The sequence below is a fragment of the Streptopelia decaocto genome (genome assembly GCF_964273445.1).
Source record: "Streptopelia decaocto genome assembly, chromosome: 25".
NCBI lineage: Eukaryota > Metazoa > Chordata > Aves > Columbiformes > Columbidae > Streptopelia > Streptopelia decaocto.
In genome coordinates this window covers 200,031-216,589 of record NC_138680.1, presented here as the reverse complement: position 1 = coordinate 216,589, position 16,559 = coordinate 200,031, and positions in this window count along the sequence as shown.

Here is a 16,559-nt window from a genome sequence, read left to right as displayed (position 1 = left end):
TGACAGCGTGAAGCTGTGAACAGCCCAAGAAGAGCTGTGGGGACGGAGCCCGGTACAGCTGATAGAGCAGCCGAGGAGAGCTGCCGAAGATCCGGATCGTTGAAAGACACCTCGCTAAGGAGCAGGTGAGCTACCGGGAACAGGGGGGGAAACTTATCTAAAGAAGAGGGTACTATATTATCCACATGGAAGCTGCTTCTGAAGAAGCGGGGTGTTAGCCTCCCGGAACTGACTTTAAGAAAAATGTTACTATGGGGCAAAGCACAAGGTTTAGAGGTTAATCCTGTGACAGCATTTAGTGTGTCACAATGGATGGACTTGGGAGATAAACTGTTTGACAGTGCTACCCAAGGGTCCAAGGAAGCAACTGAACTGTTAACGACGTGGCGCTTGTTATTAGATACTCTGAAAGAGCTAAAACAGCAACAGGCAGAGGCGGCCGAGGGGATGGTCTTCCTGGCTCTCCTGGGCCAGATTCGGAGAAAAAAGCAAGATTAAGTACTACTCCGACCCCCCCTGTTACTAAAGATTCGTCAAAACCGCCCAAGTCCATATTTTCTGTCAAGGATTCCACAGACCCGCTGCAGTTTCCCACACCCCCCTTGGTGTTCCAAGCTTGCAAGTGGCTGATTTGGGGCACCCAGCCCCCAGAATAGTCCAGTGGGTGTCAGGGAAGGGCTGTCTGATCCCCCTCAAGGGGGTTAATTCCCCTCTCCAGATGGTGAATTCCTCCCTCTATGGGTTTAATCCCCCTCCAAGGTGGGTTAATTCCTCCCCTGAGGGGGCTATTTCCCCCTTCCAAGGGGATTTATGCACCTCAGGTGGGTTCACTGCTCTCCTCACAAGGATTTAATCCCTGCACAGGCAGTTTAATCCCTCCTCGAGGAGGTTAATTCCCCCCACCAAAGGGGTTAATCCTTCCCCAAAGAGAGTTAAAACTGACCGCTCGGGGCTGCTGTTCTGGTGATGTTTGCTGCAGAGAGAAGCTGCATTGTCCAAGGGTTCGGCAGCTTCCTCACGTGTAGCTCGTGGTTCCCGAAACCAGCTCCTGGTTCCCGAAACCAGCTCCTGGTTCCCAAAACCAGCTCCTGGTTCCTGAAACCAGCTCCTGGTTCCCGAAACCAGCTCCTGGGGAAGCTTCTGCAGGGCCGTGGCACTGTGTGTCACAGCTCACACACCCCGGTGCTGAGCTGGAGACAAACCAGTGCTGGCAGAAAGCAGGAGCAGCAAAGCCGGCACTTGCACAAAATGCTTCACTTTGGAACTTGTTGATCAAATCGAAGCTTTAATTTCAAGACCGGAAGCTTTCAGAGACCTGTTTTCAAACCTCTCATTCCATACCTGCTCCACGCGTTTTGATTGATAACATTTGTCAATTTCTCTTTCAAGGAGGTTTGATGAATGAATACGTGTTCCCAAAAATAAAAGCACCATTTAAGTCACCTGGGGTGAAAACATCACCCATGATCACAGCATTTTGCTGTTCCACGCCACCCACCAGGATGCTCTTGTAGAAGATAAGTGGCAACGTCTACCCTGGTCTGGGTGGTGCAGCTGTCTCCATGCTGGTTGTAAGCCGGAGGCACTGGAGGCACTTCTTTTGAGGTCACGGGTGTCACGGAGCCGGGGCACTTCTCAGAGCAGTTCACAGTATCACAGTATCACAGTGTGTTTGGGATTGGAAGGGACCTGGAAAGCTCATCCAGTGCAATCCCCCCATGGAGCAGGAACACCCAGATGAGGTTACACAGGAAGGTGTCCAGGCGGGTTGGAATGTCTGCACAGAAGGAGACTCCACAACCCCCTGGGCAGCCTGGGCCAGGCTCTGACACCCTCACCCCGAACAAGTTTCTTCTCATATTTAAGTGGAACCTCCTGTGTTCCAGTTTGCACCCACTGCCCCTTGTCCTGTCACTGGTTGTCACCGAGAAGAGCCTGGCTCCATCCTCCTGACACTCCCCCTTTAGATATCTGTGAACATGAATGAGTCCCCCCTCAGTGTCCTCTTGTCCAGCTCCAGAGCCCCAGCTCCCTCAGCCTTTCCTCACCCGGGAGATGCTCCACTCCCTGCAGCATCTTGGTGGCTGCGCTGGACTCTCTCCAGCAGTTCCCTGTCCTGCTGGAACTGAGGGGCCACAGCTGGACACAAGATTCCAGGTGTGGTCTCCCCAGGGCGGAGCAGAGGGGCAGGAGAACCTCTCTGACCTACTGACCACCCCCTTCTAACCCACCCCAGGTCCCATTGGCTTCCTGGCCACAAGGGCCCAGTGCTGGCTCATGGTCCCCCTGCTGTCCCCAGGACCCCCAGGTCCCTTTCCCCTACGCTGCTCTCTAATAGGTCATTCCCCAACTTACACTGGACCCTGGGGTTTTTCCTGCCCAGATGCAGGACTCTACACTTTCCCTTGTTAAATTTCATCAGGTTATTCCCCGCCCAGCTCTCCAGCCTGTCCAGGTCTCTGATGGCAGCACAGCCTCCAGTGTCACCACTGCTCCAGCTTGGTGTCACCAGCAAACCTGCTGACAGTCACTCTGTTCCCTCGTCCAAATCGTTAATGAATATATTGAATAGTACTGGCCCCAGCACTGCCCCCTGAGGCTCTGCAGTTCTTCCAGCCCTTCTCATCGGACGCAGCAAGGGAGGGGTGCGATTAAAGCTGACAGCCCAGGAAGAGGCGCCGTGGCGCGGTCAGTGGTACAGAACGGGGAGGTTTCAAGGAGCTACAAGAGAAAGAAGGAAAAGCATTCTCATCAATCTGACGTTTTCTGTGTGTGTGTGTGTGTGATTCTGGAGGAAGAGCTGCAGAAAGCAGAAGGGCCGTACCAAACCTGCGCCGCCTGCGGGAGGCTGGCGGGGGATTCTGTGCCTGCAGAAAAAAGTGATCTTTGGAAATAAGTTTTCATTAAAATGGTGAAAGGAATTAAGCAATTTCCCCCCCTTCCATCACAGCTGACACAACCTATAAACTCATTAAACTTTACAACTCGCAAGGTTATAAAGCAGGTATGTTTATTTGACGTCGGGCGCAAGGGGGATCGTTCCACCATTCATGCGCAACTTCTAACAGTGTGAGGTGTGTTTAAATACAGAAAGGTGTTACATATCCATAATGACCCCAGGAACACCGATCCATATTCATCACCTTTCCCCTTCTCATTAAATGAGTCCCAGGTCCCCATTTCCATGGTCTCCTCGCTGACCCCTCCCTGTTCCCTGCGCAGCGCCCCCTGCTGGTCGGGAGGAGGGGTCTGCGGGGTCTGTGGATGAGGCTCCTTCAGCTCCGTCACAGGGACATTTCACCTTTGGCTCATTGCGTTGAATTGACTGGAGCCCAAGCTGCCGAGTCCATTGAAACCAGACCGGGCCCCCTTTGCTGTAAATCTCCGTTATCTCGTCTGCTCCAGTTTACAGCTGGTGCTGTTAAACTTCTTATCTCGGCATTCGATGAGGTTCTGTTTCTCTTGGCATAATTGGTTACATCCAGCTCTAAACTGGGCGCCCATAGTGTTCTTAGTGAGTTCCCTCTATCAGAAGGGGCTGGAAAACAGTTCACTGAGGGAACCGATGGGGCAGGTGCAGCGCACGTGGCTCGTGGATCAACGGGCTCCAGTTCCCCCAGCAGGGCATCCCCAGCCCACTGGTGGCCGGGCCGAGTGTGCCCAGAGCAGCCTTGGTGTGCAAAGAGTTCAGCAGCAGCTGCAGCACGGGCTGAACCGTCTGGGCTGCAGGAGACAATGAGCCCGTCCAACCACGGCCAGAGAGACGGCGCACGGGAGGGTCCTGCACCCCAGACCCGCAGTCCCGTGTCTCCAACCGCCCAGCACAGCAAAGCCCGAACCCACCTGCCCAACACGCTGGGAGCAGCAGAGACACGTGGAGCAGGGACAGACGGGATTTCTGGAGCAGGGCTGGCGAGCAAGGGGGTGACGGTTTCCCAGCTCCAGAGGGGCCGTGTCTCTGCCAGCGGTGCCGTCTCCTGCTGCTGTCACAGTGCAGCTGCAGTGACGCGGCTGATGTCACAAGGATCCCCCAGCACAGGGAGCTCTCCCCGGCGCTGCGGCGGAGCCGGCACTTGGCAACCAGGTCTGGGTGCTGCTGGGCGCTGCTCAGGGGCTGCACTGCTGCCTTGGAGCTGAGTGACAGGACCCTCCTGAGTGACAGACAGGACCTTCCTGAGTGACAGGACCTTCCTGAGTGACAGACAGGACCTTCCTGATTGACAGACAGGACCTTCCTGACAGACAGGACCTTCCTGAGTGACAGGACCTTCCTGAGTGACAGGATCATTCCTGAGTGACAGGGCTCTTGCTGACCGGCAGAGCCCAGGGGCACATTGTGAGCAGTTTGGTGGCGGAGCGGCACAGAGCATCCCTTTCCGGAGCGGAGGAAGCGGCAGCGCCATGGAGGGCTGCTGCAGCGTGGCCGTCAGCCTGGAGCTGAGATGCTTGTTCCCCAGGCTGCTGCAGCTCTGTCCCACGGGTGAGGGTTTGGGAGCTCCTGCCCATGGACACACCAGCACTGGCACTGGCAGAGCTGCGGCTGCAGGGCTGGGGGGGCTGAACAGGCCTTTGGGGATCTGGCTCTGGGATGTTGGTCCGGGTGTCCGTGCCCCTGCGTGTGTCCCTGGTAGGAGCTGCTGAGAGCTGTGAGCTGGCGGCTGGAGCCTGACCCTCCTGCCCTTGCCTTGCAGAGGTTGTGGCCATCTGGGATGCTGTGTCCGCGTACATCCTGGGGCAGCTGGAGCTGGACAAGGTGGGCTGGCGCCTGGGTCCCTTCACCCCGCGGAGCCTTTGGGGAGGGCAGAGAAGAGATGGAGAACACGAGCCTTTCCCAGCTTTGCCTTTCCCACCTCTGCAGAACTCAGTCGGCAGCCGTTCTGTCTTGTTCTGACAGGGTGTCCTGCTCCCGGGACTCGGGACCTTCGCCATGGTCCGTGAGCAATTCCACGGCGCAGACGAGGTGTATGTGGTTCGCAGACCCGTCTTCCGTCTGGAGATGGAGAACTCGCTGCTGCCGGAGCTCGTGTGCCCCACAGTGGTTCTCCCTGGTGAGAAGCCGTGGCGCCCTCCCCTCTCCCCTCGTGTCTGGGCTGGTGCGCTCTCTGCTCTGGGAAAGCGCTGGAGAAGCAGAGAGTGGCCTCCAAAGGCCGGAGATGGCTCGAGCTCCCCAGACAAACCGCTCCCCAAAAGCTCTTTCTGCAAGTGCCCTTTGCTCCGGCCTTTGGTTCTGAGTCTCAGGGGAAATTTGGCTGCGGTGGCACTGACCATGTTCCTCCTCCTCGCAGGCGACGTCAAGATCAACCCGCTCAACTACAAGTGGCTGTCGCGAGCCACCTCCTTCCCCCCACACGTGCTGGAGGACTGTGTGCAGGAGACCATCCTCCTGTACAGCCTGCAGCTGCGGAACAGGCAGCGCCTCGCCTTCTCCTTCAAGGACATCGGCGTCCTGTGCTGCACCGACGACGTCCTGTGCATGCGTTTCTATTACGGCTGCGTGGCGGGGCTGGAGCGCAGGGCCAGCCGCATTGCGCTGCTGCACACGGTGAGCTGAGCAGGTCTGAGGCTGCTCCAGGGGCTGGGAAGCCCAGTGAGGGCTGAGCAGCCCGGGCGCCGTTGCCCAAATGCCTTTGGCCGTGCTCGGCCCCGACTCCATCAGAACAGAAAGTTCCTGCCCATCTCTGGTCCCTGCCCCACACAAAGCCCGTCAGCGTCACTGCAGTGTCAGTGTTGGCTGCGCAGCTGCTGCAGCGCAGAGCGAGGGCTGATGCTCACGAGGAGCATTTGGGAGGGAGGTTTGCAGCAGTGGCCTGTTTTGGAGCGGAGGCGGGTGCGCTGCCTTTGGGAGCTGGAGAAAACGGCCCTGGCACCCTCCCGAGCTCCGTGTCCCTTTGCAGAGGCTCTGGATGCCGGCGGCAGCTGTTTGCACGGGAGCGCCCGCTGCGCAGGGGCTGCCGGCTGCTCCTGCCCACGCGTTTCCCAGGTGGGTGCGTTTCCTCACACCCTGGGCAGAGCCAGCGGGGGCTCCGGCACAGGAGAGGACTCGGGGCTCGGTGTTCACCCTCTCACCCCGTGTCCCTGTGCTCCGCAGGTTCCAGCTCACGGTGCTCAGCAGAGCAGCGGTGGCCAGGGCTTTCTCCACCTGGCACAGCAGGGCTGCAGACAAGCAGGCGACGGGAGGAGGTGGGGAGCGCGTCCTGCTGTCCAGCGGCCCTGCCCCGCGCTGGGGAGCACGGCCGGGTCAGACGCACCCGCACGGGCTGCTCTGAAGAGCTTCCTCCTGTCCAGGGGCAGAGGGGGGTCCTGGCGCGCTGCTGCAGAGCCGGGTGCAGCGTTCCCTGCCCGCGCTGCCAACCCCGGGGCCAGGAGCCGGGCAGCAGGACACGGGGAAGGAGCCTTCTGCCCGGTGAGAGCTGGTGGGAAGGGCTGGACGGAACCTGCACCCCTGGACAGAGACATCCCAGCTGTGGGGCTCTGGAAGCTCCTGGCACACGCGGGTGCCAATGGAGAGCACAGTGCCCGTGCGGCGCTGACCCTCCTGCTGTCTCTGTGCAGGGCGCTCCCGCCGCGGCCAGGCAGCTCCAGCAGGACGCAGGAGGCCGGCGGGCAGGAGCCAGCTCCTGCAGCCAGGCCTGCCGCTGCACTGCCATCCTCTGCAGCCTGCGAGAGAGCGCTGCGGGTACGTGCTCTGTGCTGCAGCTGCGTGCGCTCAGACACTCGCCAAAAGCTGCTCTGCGCACACTTTGCTGTGGCCGGGGCTGTGGGAATGGACAAGTCCCTTGCAGGTCTCTGCAGGGGGGTCTGTGGTCACTCACTGTGCCCTCGGGAGCTGAGGAGCTGCCGTGACTCCACGGCCCCTGATCCGCTGGGCCAAGCGCTGCCGACCGAGCGGCTGAGGCGCAGGCAGCACCGCGGGCAGAGCCCAGGGAGCCCCCCAGGACCCGGCCTGATCCTGCTCTGCGTCTGCGTCCCCTGCAGGAGGTGCGGCAGCTGTCTGCAGAGTGGGAGCGAGGGAAGACGCGGTGCCAGGAGCAGCTGCAGCGAGCCAAGGCGGAACGGGCGGCGTGGGAAGCCTGGTCTGCAGGGGAGGAGCGGCAGCTGCCCCAGGTCTGGGCTCTGTGGCCAGCGCAGGAGCAGCAGCACCGCTCTCTGGGGCACCCAGGGCGCAGGTCTCCAGGCTGTGAGCAGCACTGACCCCGGCTGCACCCAGGGCTCTGCCTGCTCATCCTGGGAAGGAGAGAGCGGCATCGGCATCAGGGGAAACAGCAGCCGCCAGGGTGACGGGAGCACGCGGGGCTGAGTCTGCCAGCTCCGGGTCCTGCTGCGGCTCCTGTCCAGAGCTCCTCTGGGAAACGGCCCCTGTTTGCCTCTGGGTGCTGAGAGCGTCTCCTCCTCGGCAGGCACTGGGCGCTGGAGGCCCTTGGACTCCCCACCCTCCAGCCCAGCCCAGGAGAAAGGAGCTCGGCAAGAGCTGCAGGAAGGCGGAGAAGCCTCTGCCGGCAGAGGACGTGGCAGCAGCCGCCCCGCTGGAGAGACTCCAGCCTGGGTGAGTGAGCCCCGCTCTGACACAGCCTGGGCCGCTGGAGCAGCGTGAGCTGGCAGAGCCGTCAGGACCCCATCCCTGATCCTGGGTGGACAGGACACCTCTGTGTCTCTGCCGTGGGCACGACGTGGCTCACCCAGAGCTGAGCCCAGACCAGCACAGGGGGACAGGGCGGGTGCGGGGCTGCCGAGGGCCGGGCAGACGGGGTCTCTGTCCAGGCTGAGCGATGATGGTTCCCTGTTGTCCAGCCGCCCTTCCCCACGAGCCGTCCAGGTCCTCAAGGGGCTGGAGCCGCATCGGGCACGGAGGTTCATCTTCCAGCACGTCGCTGAGAACAACAGACGGCGCCAAGAGCAGCAGAGGCAGCTCCCCTGGTATCTCTCTGCTCCACCTCACAGCCCCCTCGGGCTCTGTCGCAGCACGTCCCTGCACAGCAGGCTGAGCTCAGCCCGCAGCGTTTCTCTGCTTCTCCCTGCCCATCGATCACACTCTTCTCTTTCTCCCTCCCCAGCACTCGGTGCTGGTTCCGCAGCAGAGGGGAAGGTGCCGGGAGCAGCAGCTGCAGCCGTGGCCGTGAGCAAAGGGGCTGGGAGGCTCCTGAGCTGCCAAGATCAACCTGAGAATAGAAAATAAAGAGCTCTGGGCTCCTCCCAGACGGAATGACCGGTCTGTGCCGCTGATGGATCCGTCTCACGGGATCACACTCACCCCATGGGGATCCCAGAAGTGCCTGGCGGGGCGGGAGGGAACAAAGTCCGGGGGTGGGACTTGGAGCTGCCTCCCGCAGCCGTCCCTCCATCCCTCCTCCACCATCCCGCGTCAGTCAGGCAGCCCCAGCTCCAGCTGTGCTCCTGCAGCTCCAGATGTGCTCCTGCAGCTCCAACTATGCCCCTGCAGCTCCAGCTGTGCCCTGACAGCTCCTGCTGTGCTCCTGCAGATCCAGCTGTGCCCTACAGTTCCAGCTGTGCTCCGACAGCTCCAGCTGTGCCCCTGCAGCTATAGCTGTGCTCCTGCAGCTCCAGCTGTGCTCTGACAGTTCTAGCTGTGCTCCTGCAGCTCCAGCTGTGCTCCTGCAGCTCTAGCTGTGCCCTGACAGCTCCTGCTGTGCTCCTGCAGCTCCAGCTGTGCCTCTGCAGCTCCAGCTGTGCCCTGCAGCTCCAGCTGTGCCCTGACAGCTCCAGCTGTGCTCTGACAGCTCTAGCTGTGCTCCTGCAGCTATAGCTGTGCTCCTGCAGCTCTATCTGTGCTCCTGCAGCTCTAGCTGTGCCCTGCAGCTCCAGCTGTGCCCCTGCAGCTCCAGCTGTGCCTCTGCAGCTCTAGCTGTGCCCTGACAGCTCCAGCTGTGCTCCTACAGCTCCAGCTGTGCCCCTACAGCTCCAGCTGTGCTCCTGCAGCCCCAGCTGTGCTCTGCCCCTCACCCTTGTCCTTGAGCTACAACAGCTGGGGCAGCCCCGAGTGTCCCAGCGCCTTCAGCCCTTGGCTGAGCAAACTCCTCCTCCCACCCGCCTCCCGTGCTGGAAACTCTTCCCATCTCTGCTCTGGCTGGGCTGGGGCCGGGGGAACGTGGGAAGGCAGGAACCTGTCACAGTTGGGCAGGACTCTGCAGTGCAGGGGGGGGGTCCTGGCTCTGCTGGGATTGCTGCCTGAGCTTTGACAGCAGCAACAGAGACCGACATGGTGAGCACGGCACCCACGGCGGCTTTTCTGCCCCCGGAGCGGGGAACGTCCCGCAGCCCAATCGCTGGCTCCAGCACCCCAAGAGCTTGTGTCCCCCCCAGACCTCCATGCACGGGGAGCGCGTGGGGACCTGTCCCATCCCTGGTGACAACCACCCACGGGCTCAGAGTGCAGAGGGACCAGCCGAGGAAATAAAGGAGTTGGTCAGCAAACTCAGGTGTGTGTGTTGGTGGAGCAGAGACTCCCCGCGCACCCAGCGCTGTTCGGTTGCCTCAGTTCGCATATTAAATAAACCAGACTCCTGTTTGGCAAATTATTGGCGTCTTGGTCACTTATCACAACTGGGGGCTCGTGCAGGATACCCTGGCTCCTGAATTCTGGCCTGTTCTAGGAGGGGCGCCCCACCATTCGGTGGCTCCGGTTCAGGTTGGGTCGGAACCAACGCGATCCTGAACCCAGAATAGGGGCAAGCAAAAAACTTGGGATTTTTTTGTTTGTCTGTTTGGTAACTCCCCGCCGGCTGCCACGGCAGATGTACCTGTAATTGTGTGCACGTGAAGATCCGAGTGGAGATGACAGAGTCGTGAGTGTCCAAAAGAACATCACTGGGTTGAGATCCGAGTGGAGGTGACAGAGTCGTGAGTGTCCAAAAGAACATCACTGGGTTGAGATCCGAGTGGAGGTGATGGAGCCGTGGGTAACTAGAGGAACACCGCTCGGCTGGGTGGATTCGGTTCCCTGTGTAAGTGTGAGAGTGCGACTGAGACGGAACCGGGTTCCGAAGCGAGTGCTGAGTCTTCTAACCGCGGTTCCGATCTCCCGCGAGGGACCGACGCGATTCCTATGGGATTCATGTGTGGTTGGTAGGTCCTAAACCCCCTGCAAGACACGCTCATAAAGGCGACCAAGAACGAACTGGGATGGGCCAGACGAGGTCAAGGGCCCAGGACCAAAGGAAGGGGAGTCAGTTACCAGATATCCCACCAGAAAGCCCTTTAGGAATTATGATTAGGAATTGGACCGAGTGGGGCCCGAGAAAAGAAAAGAGTAAATTAAAAATGATTCAATATTGTACGAAGGAGTGGCCAAAAGAGCTCTTTAGGCCACGTGTATTTTGGCCTGGTTTTGGATCCTCCAAGGACTGGGTTTGTCAGGCTTTAAACCTATACGTTAACAGAAAAGAACCCTTTAGTCAGGAAGTGATTATGGATTAGGGCTTCGCGTCCGTCCCTGACTCCGATATTTGCACTAAAGGCGGGTGAAGGGTCTGAAGGGGGAAAAGACAAAGGGAGAGAACAGGAAGAAAAGGGGGAGGATAGATGGGAACTGTTGGATAATCTGCCACCCCGCACCTTAACAATTTGCCTCTGACGGCTCCCGCTCCCGTAGCCACGGTACCCACGGCAGCACCTTTGTCTTTAAACTCACCCCCCACGGCATGTACAACTATACCCACTTCTACGGGAAGTGCCCCTCAGGGGCAATCGAGGGGGCATTGGATTTGTGGCCGTTCCCCCAAATACCTCAGATGTAAGGAATTTCAAAAAGGAAATGGGGACCTTATTAGATGATCCTCTCGGAGTAGCCAAAAAGCTGGATCGATTCTTAGGTCCCAACACTTATACATGGGAAGAAATACAGTCTGTTTTAGGAATCCTGTTCACCGCTAAAGAAAAGGGAATTATTAGGCAGGCTGGGATGAGAATTTGGGAAAGACAAAATCAGGCCGGACCCCCGGCGGGTCAAAAGTGGCCAAATACAGACCCCACGGGGATCATCAGCAACCGCAAGGAAGGCAGAACATGAGGGATCTGAGAACGGTAATTACACAGGGAATAAGGGAAGCAGTTCCCAGGGGACAAAATATCAGTGAAGCATTTGATGAGCAGCAGGGGAGGGAAGAATCTCCAACAGAATGGCTGGAGAGATTAAGAAAAAGCTTACAGATGTACTCGGGAATTGATCCGAACACCCCAGCGGGGACCGCGCTTCTCAGGACGCGGTTTGTAGAGAAATCATGGGGAGATAAAGGAGGATGTTGGAGAAGTTGGAAGGCTGGCAGGACAGGGGACTGGAGGAGTTGCTTAGGGAAGCACAAAATGTGTATGTTGGGAGGGATGAGGAAAGGCAGGAGGCAAAGCTGAGATCCTAGTGGCCGCAGTAAGAGACAGTCAAAAGAACAAGACCCTGTCCTGAGAGGGGATGGGAAACGGACCAGGGAGGGCACCGAGGGGACCTCCCCAGGAAAGGATTACCGGTCCTGTTTGCTACTGCTGCAGTAAGAGCGGACACATCCAAGGGAGCTGTCGTAAGCGAAAGCAGGATGGAAAAATGTCTAAAGAAGAATAGGGGTGTCAGGGGCCCCACCTTCTGGGGACTCAACCACCAACAGAGCCCTTGGTAAAACTACTAATAGGTCCCCATAAAGAAGAAGTTCTATTTTCAGTGGGCACGGGGGCTGAAAAGTCCACTCCCAAAAGGAGTAGAAAAAGGCAAAACCCATAGATCAGTAATAGGGGCAAAAGGGGAGCCTTTTAGGGTACCCGTTTTGAAAGATGTGGAGATTGAAGTGGAAGAAAGAATCTGCCTTAACGATTCACTTCTACTCCCAGAGGCAGAATATAATTTATTGGGAAGGGATTGATTTTGAAATTGAATTTGGGAATTCAGAGCTGGGGAATACCTTGCAAGTCAGATTATATACTCTGACGCAAGAGGACGAAGAAGCTGTTGATCCTATAGTATGGTATAGAGAAGGGGAAATGGGAAAAATAGCAATGGACCCTATTAGTGTTCAGATAGTAGACCCACATCGTCTGATTAGCGTTAGGCAATACCCTGTATCAATGGAGGGTCGGAGAGGATTAAAACCTATTGTTGACCAGCTCCTGGAGCAGGGAACCCTAGAGCCACGCATGTCCCCTCGTAATAGTCCCATCCTCCCTGTGAAACAGGCAGATGGGTCACACAGAACGGTACAGGATCTAAGAGCGGTGGATCAGTGGACTATCACCACATTTCCAGTGTAGCGAACCCTTCTACTCTACTGAGCCATATACCCCCCAGGCATCTCTGCTATAGTGTTGTAGACTTGAAGGCCTTTGGCCCTGCCCGATAGACGAGGGCTCCAGAGACTATTTTGCCTTCGAATGGGAGGATCCTGAAACAGGGAGAAAACAACAATTAGGGTGGACCGTATTACCACAAGGATTTACCGAATCACCGAACCTATTTGGACAGGCTTTGGAAAAAATACATCAACATCTTGCATTACCTCAGGAAATAACGTTATTACAGTATGTAGATGGTTTATTACTAGTGGATGAAACTGAAGAGGGGACCCGAAGAGCCACCATAAACCTGTTAAATTTTTTGGGAGAGAAGGGGTTGAAAGTATCTCGATCGAAGCTACAATTTGTGGAGCCAGAAGTAAAATACTGAGGTCATTGGTTGAGTAAGGGGAAAAAGAAACTAGACCCTGATAGAGTATCAGGAATCTTATCTCTGAGACCCCCTAGAAAGTCCCAGCAACTGCAGAGCTGGCACCCGAAGTCCTGGACTGGACTCTGCAGCAACCGGAGCTGGATTCAGTCTGTCACTGGCCTCAGTTCTCAGGGACGACCAGCAAGGTCCTCTCCTAATGTCGCCATAAGCAGAAGGGAAAAGCAAAGGCAAAAGGGACGAGATCCTCGTGGTCTCCCACTCTTATATGAAGTATTCACGTGAATGGGATTTGGCAACTCTTAGGGTTATTAGGATATTGTTGGCCTTGGCTTGAAAGTTACAGTGAGAAGGTTAAGTTTTTATAGGAAAAATTGACCCATAACCAACTTAAGTGGTCTACAGAAGATAATATGAGGCGTGAAGAAGTAAAGAAGGTGTTGGTACAGGCCCCGTGTTGAGCCTCCCTGATGCAGAAAAACCATCTTTTCTTTTTGTGAACATATCAAATCAGACGGCGTACGGGGTCCTTACCCAAGGCTGGGCAGGGGTAAGGAACCTGTGGGATACAGCTCTAAGCTGCTAGAGCCAGTTAGCAGGGGGTGGCCGGCGTGTCTCCAAGCTCTGGTCGCTATGGCCCTGTTAATAGAAGAAGTCAGGAAAGTTACCTTTAGTGCCCCCTTACCAGTGTGTACACCACACAGTGTCAGGAGTGTCCTACAGCAGGAAGCGGAGAAGTGGTTAACAGCCGTATTTTAAAGTATGAAGCAATATTGATTGACTCCCCCAACTCAGAGCTAAGAGTGACCTCTGCTCACAGTCCGGCCCAATTCCTACTTGGAGAATGTCGAGGGTTAAGATTGCGGTGTGACAATAAAACCCTGGCAGATGTATTGTTAACCCCCTCTCTCCCCCCACTTCCCCCTTTTGCCCCTCCCTCTCCCCCCTTCCCACTCAGCACAGGCGATCGGGAGGGACAGAAGGACAGAGAGAAGAGAGTTGGAAGAATTAACAATGTTTTACTAATGCTACTAATAAGAATAGAGAAAATAATACAAAATACACAAAACCAATCTTGAAAGTCTCAGCAACTGCAGAGCCGGCACCCAAAGTCCTGGACTGGACTCTGCAGCAACCGGAGCTGGATTCAGTCTGTCACTGGCCTCAGTTCGCAGGGACGACTGGCAAGATCCTCTCCTAATGTCACCGTAAGGAAAAGGGACGAGATCCTCGTGATCTCCCACTTTTATATGAAGTATATACGTGAATGGGATGTTATACTCTGTTGGTCGGTTTCTTGGTCACTTGTTTCTCGTCGCCCCTCTCGCCAGATGTCCATCCGTGCTTATCAATAAGTTTGCATTCCTGTGCTAGGTTTACCAAAACATGTGTCTGGTTCTCCAGGAAAATGCAGTTAATATGAAGCTTTAGCTGACAGGCAAAACTCACTGAAAGAGAAACTTGTTTTTAACAAAACCAGGACAGAGAACCATCAGAGGAATTGTTACAGAATTGTTTAGAAGTAATTGAGACCCAGGCTAAAGTAAGATCTGAGAGACACGGACTTAGGGGAAGGAGAGACACTGTTCATAGATGGTTCTTCCCGAGTGGTAGAAGGGAAAAGAAAATCAGGATATGCTCTAATTAATAAAGATTTAGACTCTATAGAGGCAGGTCCCCTAAGCCCATCATGGTCCACCCAAGCTGGTGAATTATACGCTCTGTGTAGAGCCTTAGAGTTATTAAAAGGAAAAACGGGAACGATATTCACGGATTCTAAGTATGCCTATGGGGTGGTGCACACCTTTGGCAACATATGGGAGGAGAGGGGCTTAATCAACACCCAGGGAAAGAGTTTAATACATCGAGAGCTGATAGCGAGAACTTTGAAAGCGTTAAGGGGACCAAAGGAGGGAGCTGCAGTACACGAGAGTGCACCAAAAAGGACTAGATACCCAATTAGAGGAAACAACTGGGCGGACAAAAAGGCTCGGGAAGCGGCGTTAAAAACTCGGGTTGTTAAAATGAACGTAGTACAGGGAGCCGATAGCCAGGGAAAAACAAGACAACGGAGAAGGAGAAAAGAAGTTCAGCCCTGAAGAGGAGACAAAGCTGAAACAAATAGGGGCTGAATTGGAGCAGGAAAAATGGAAGCGACCTGATGGACCTGAAATGTTGCCACCGAGCCTGGAGCTGCCTCTGGTTGTGCTGGAGCCTCTCCAGAGCATTGAGCCCAGTGCCAGCAGCCTGTGTCCAGGCTTCTCCTGGAGGAACAGCCCGGCCAGGAAAGGGGCTGTGGTGGCACCGGCTCGTGCTGCTGCTCCCCCAGCCCCCAGGCAGATGTGTCTGTGCTGCAGCTGCGCCCTGGGCAGCAGGAGCTGGAAGGCGCTGGGTGGGCATAGGGCACCTGAGCAGACAGGGCTGAGCACCCGTCACAGCGCCCGTGCCGAGCCCACAGCGGGGCCTGCGCGGCTCTGCCGTCCCGGGGCTGAAGAGCAGAGACGCCCTGTCCGGTTGGGCCCGGGCACGTCCTGTGGCCAGGAGGCAGCACAGAGCCTGGTCCCGCTCCCAGGGGCTGGAACTCTGCTCCCTCCTGCCCGGTGCTGGGTGCACGGTGGGTGCAGAACTGCCCCGAGCTGCCCCGTGGCTGCTGAGCTGTGGCCCTCCTGAGCAACACGGGCAGCAGCTCCGTGTCCCCTGCTCTGTGTGATGTGCGCTGCTGCCAGGACACGCCGTGCTGGACCGGCCACCGCTCTGCGCTCACAACCGCGTCCAACGGCACCGCCCAGCTGACGGCTCCAGAACCCGTGTTCCTGGCGGTGCCAGCGCCTGTGTGTCCTGCGGCAGCTGTAACTGCGCCTGAGCTGTCTGTGTTGCTGACGTATCGGCAAAGGTGGCTGCCACGCTCACTCGTCTGCGCTGCCATCGGGAACAGTCTGTGCATCTGCAATGGAATCTGCATCCGCAAGGGCGTCTGTAATGCTGAGAGCGTCTGCAGCGGCCTCTGCATCTTCAGGGGCACGTGCATCCGCAGGGGCAGCTGCTCTTCTGGTGTATCCGCACCTGACTTTGCATCAGCAAAGGGAAGTGGAATCTGCAATGGAATCTGCATCTGCAGCAGCATCTGCTTCTGCAGCAGCATCTGCAAAGGTGTCTGCAGTGCTGTCTTGTGTCTGCAATAGTATTGGCGTCTTCAGAGGTATTTACACCCTCAAGGAGATCTGTGTCTGCAAAGGCATCTCCAGTGGCATCTGCAGTGCTGTTTGCACTGGAATCTCATCAGCAATGTTCTGGCCAATGGATTGTGCAGCTGCCAAGTATCTGCTCAGCGCCTACAACGCTCATTCGTTCTGCAGGGCCACTGCAGGGGTGTTTGTATCTGCAGGGGAAGCTGCAATGGTGTCTTCATCTGTGCGTGCATTCTGCATCTGCAATGACATCTGCGTCTGTAACGGCGTCTGTGAAGGTGTCTGCAATGGTGTCTCTGCAGGTGAATATTCTGCTGCTGTATCTGCATCTCCAGTGGCCTCTGCAGCAGCAGCTGCGTCTGCACAGTCATTGGGAACGGATCATCCATCTGGAAAGGCGTCTGCAGTGGTGTCCTCATCTCCAGCGGTGTCTGCACCTCCAGCGTGTGTCCTGCTGCAGGGCTGTCCCCATTGGTGTCTGCGGCTCAGGGAAGGCGCGGGATTCTCCCTCGGATGGCCAAACCAAATGATCAGAAACACACTCTAGGATGCAATGCCCATCGTGTAGTTATAATAAAGGAATTAAAGCTGTGTGGAACGGGAAGACTCCAGCAGGAAACATGTCAAAGGGGCTGAGCTCTGCTTGCCAGCCGGTCCGACTGGCTCCTGTGACAGCGGGAGCACAACAGCGCCTGAGGACACGTGTTGACAGA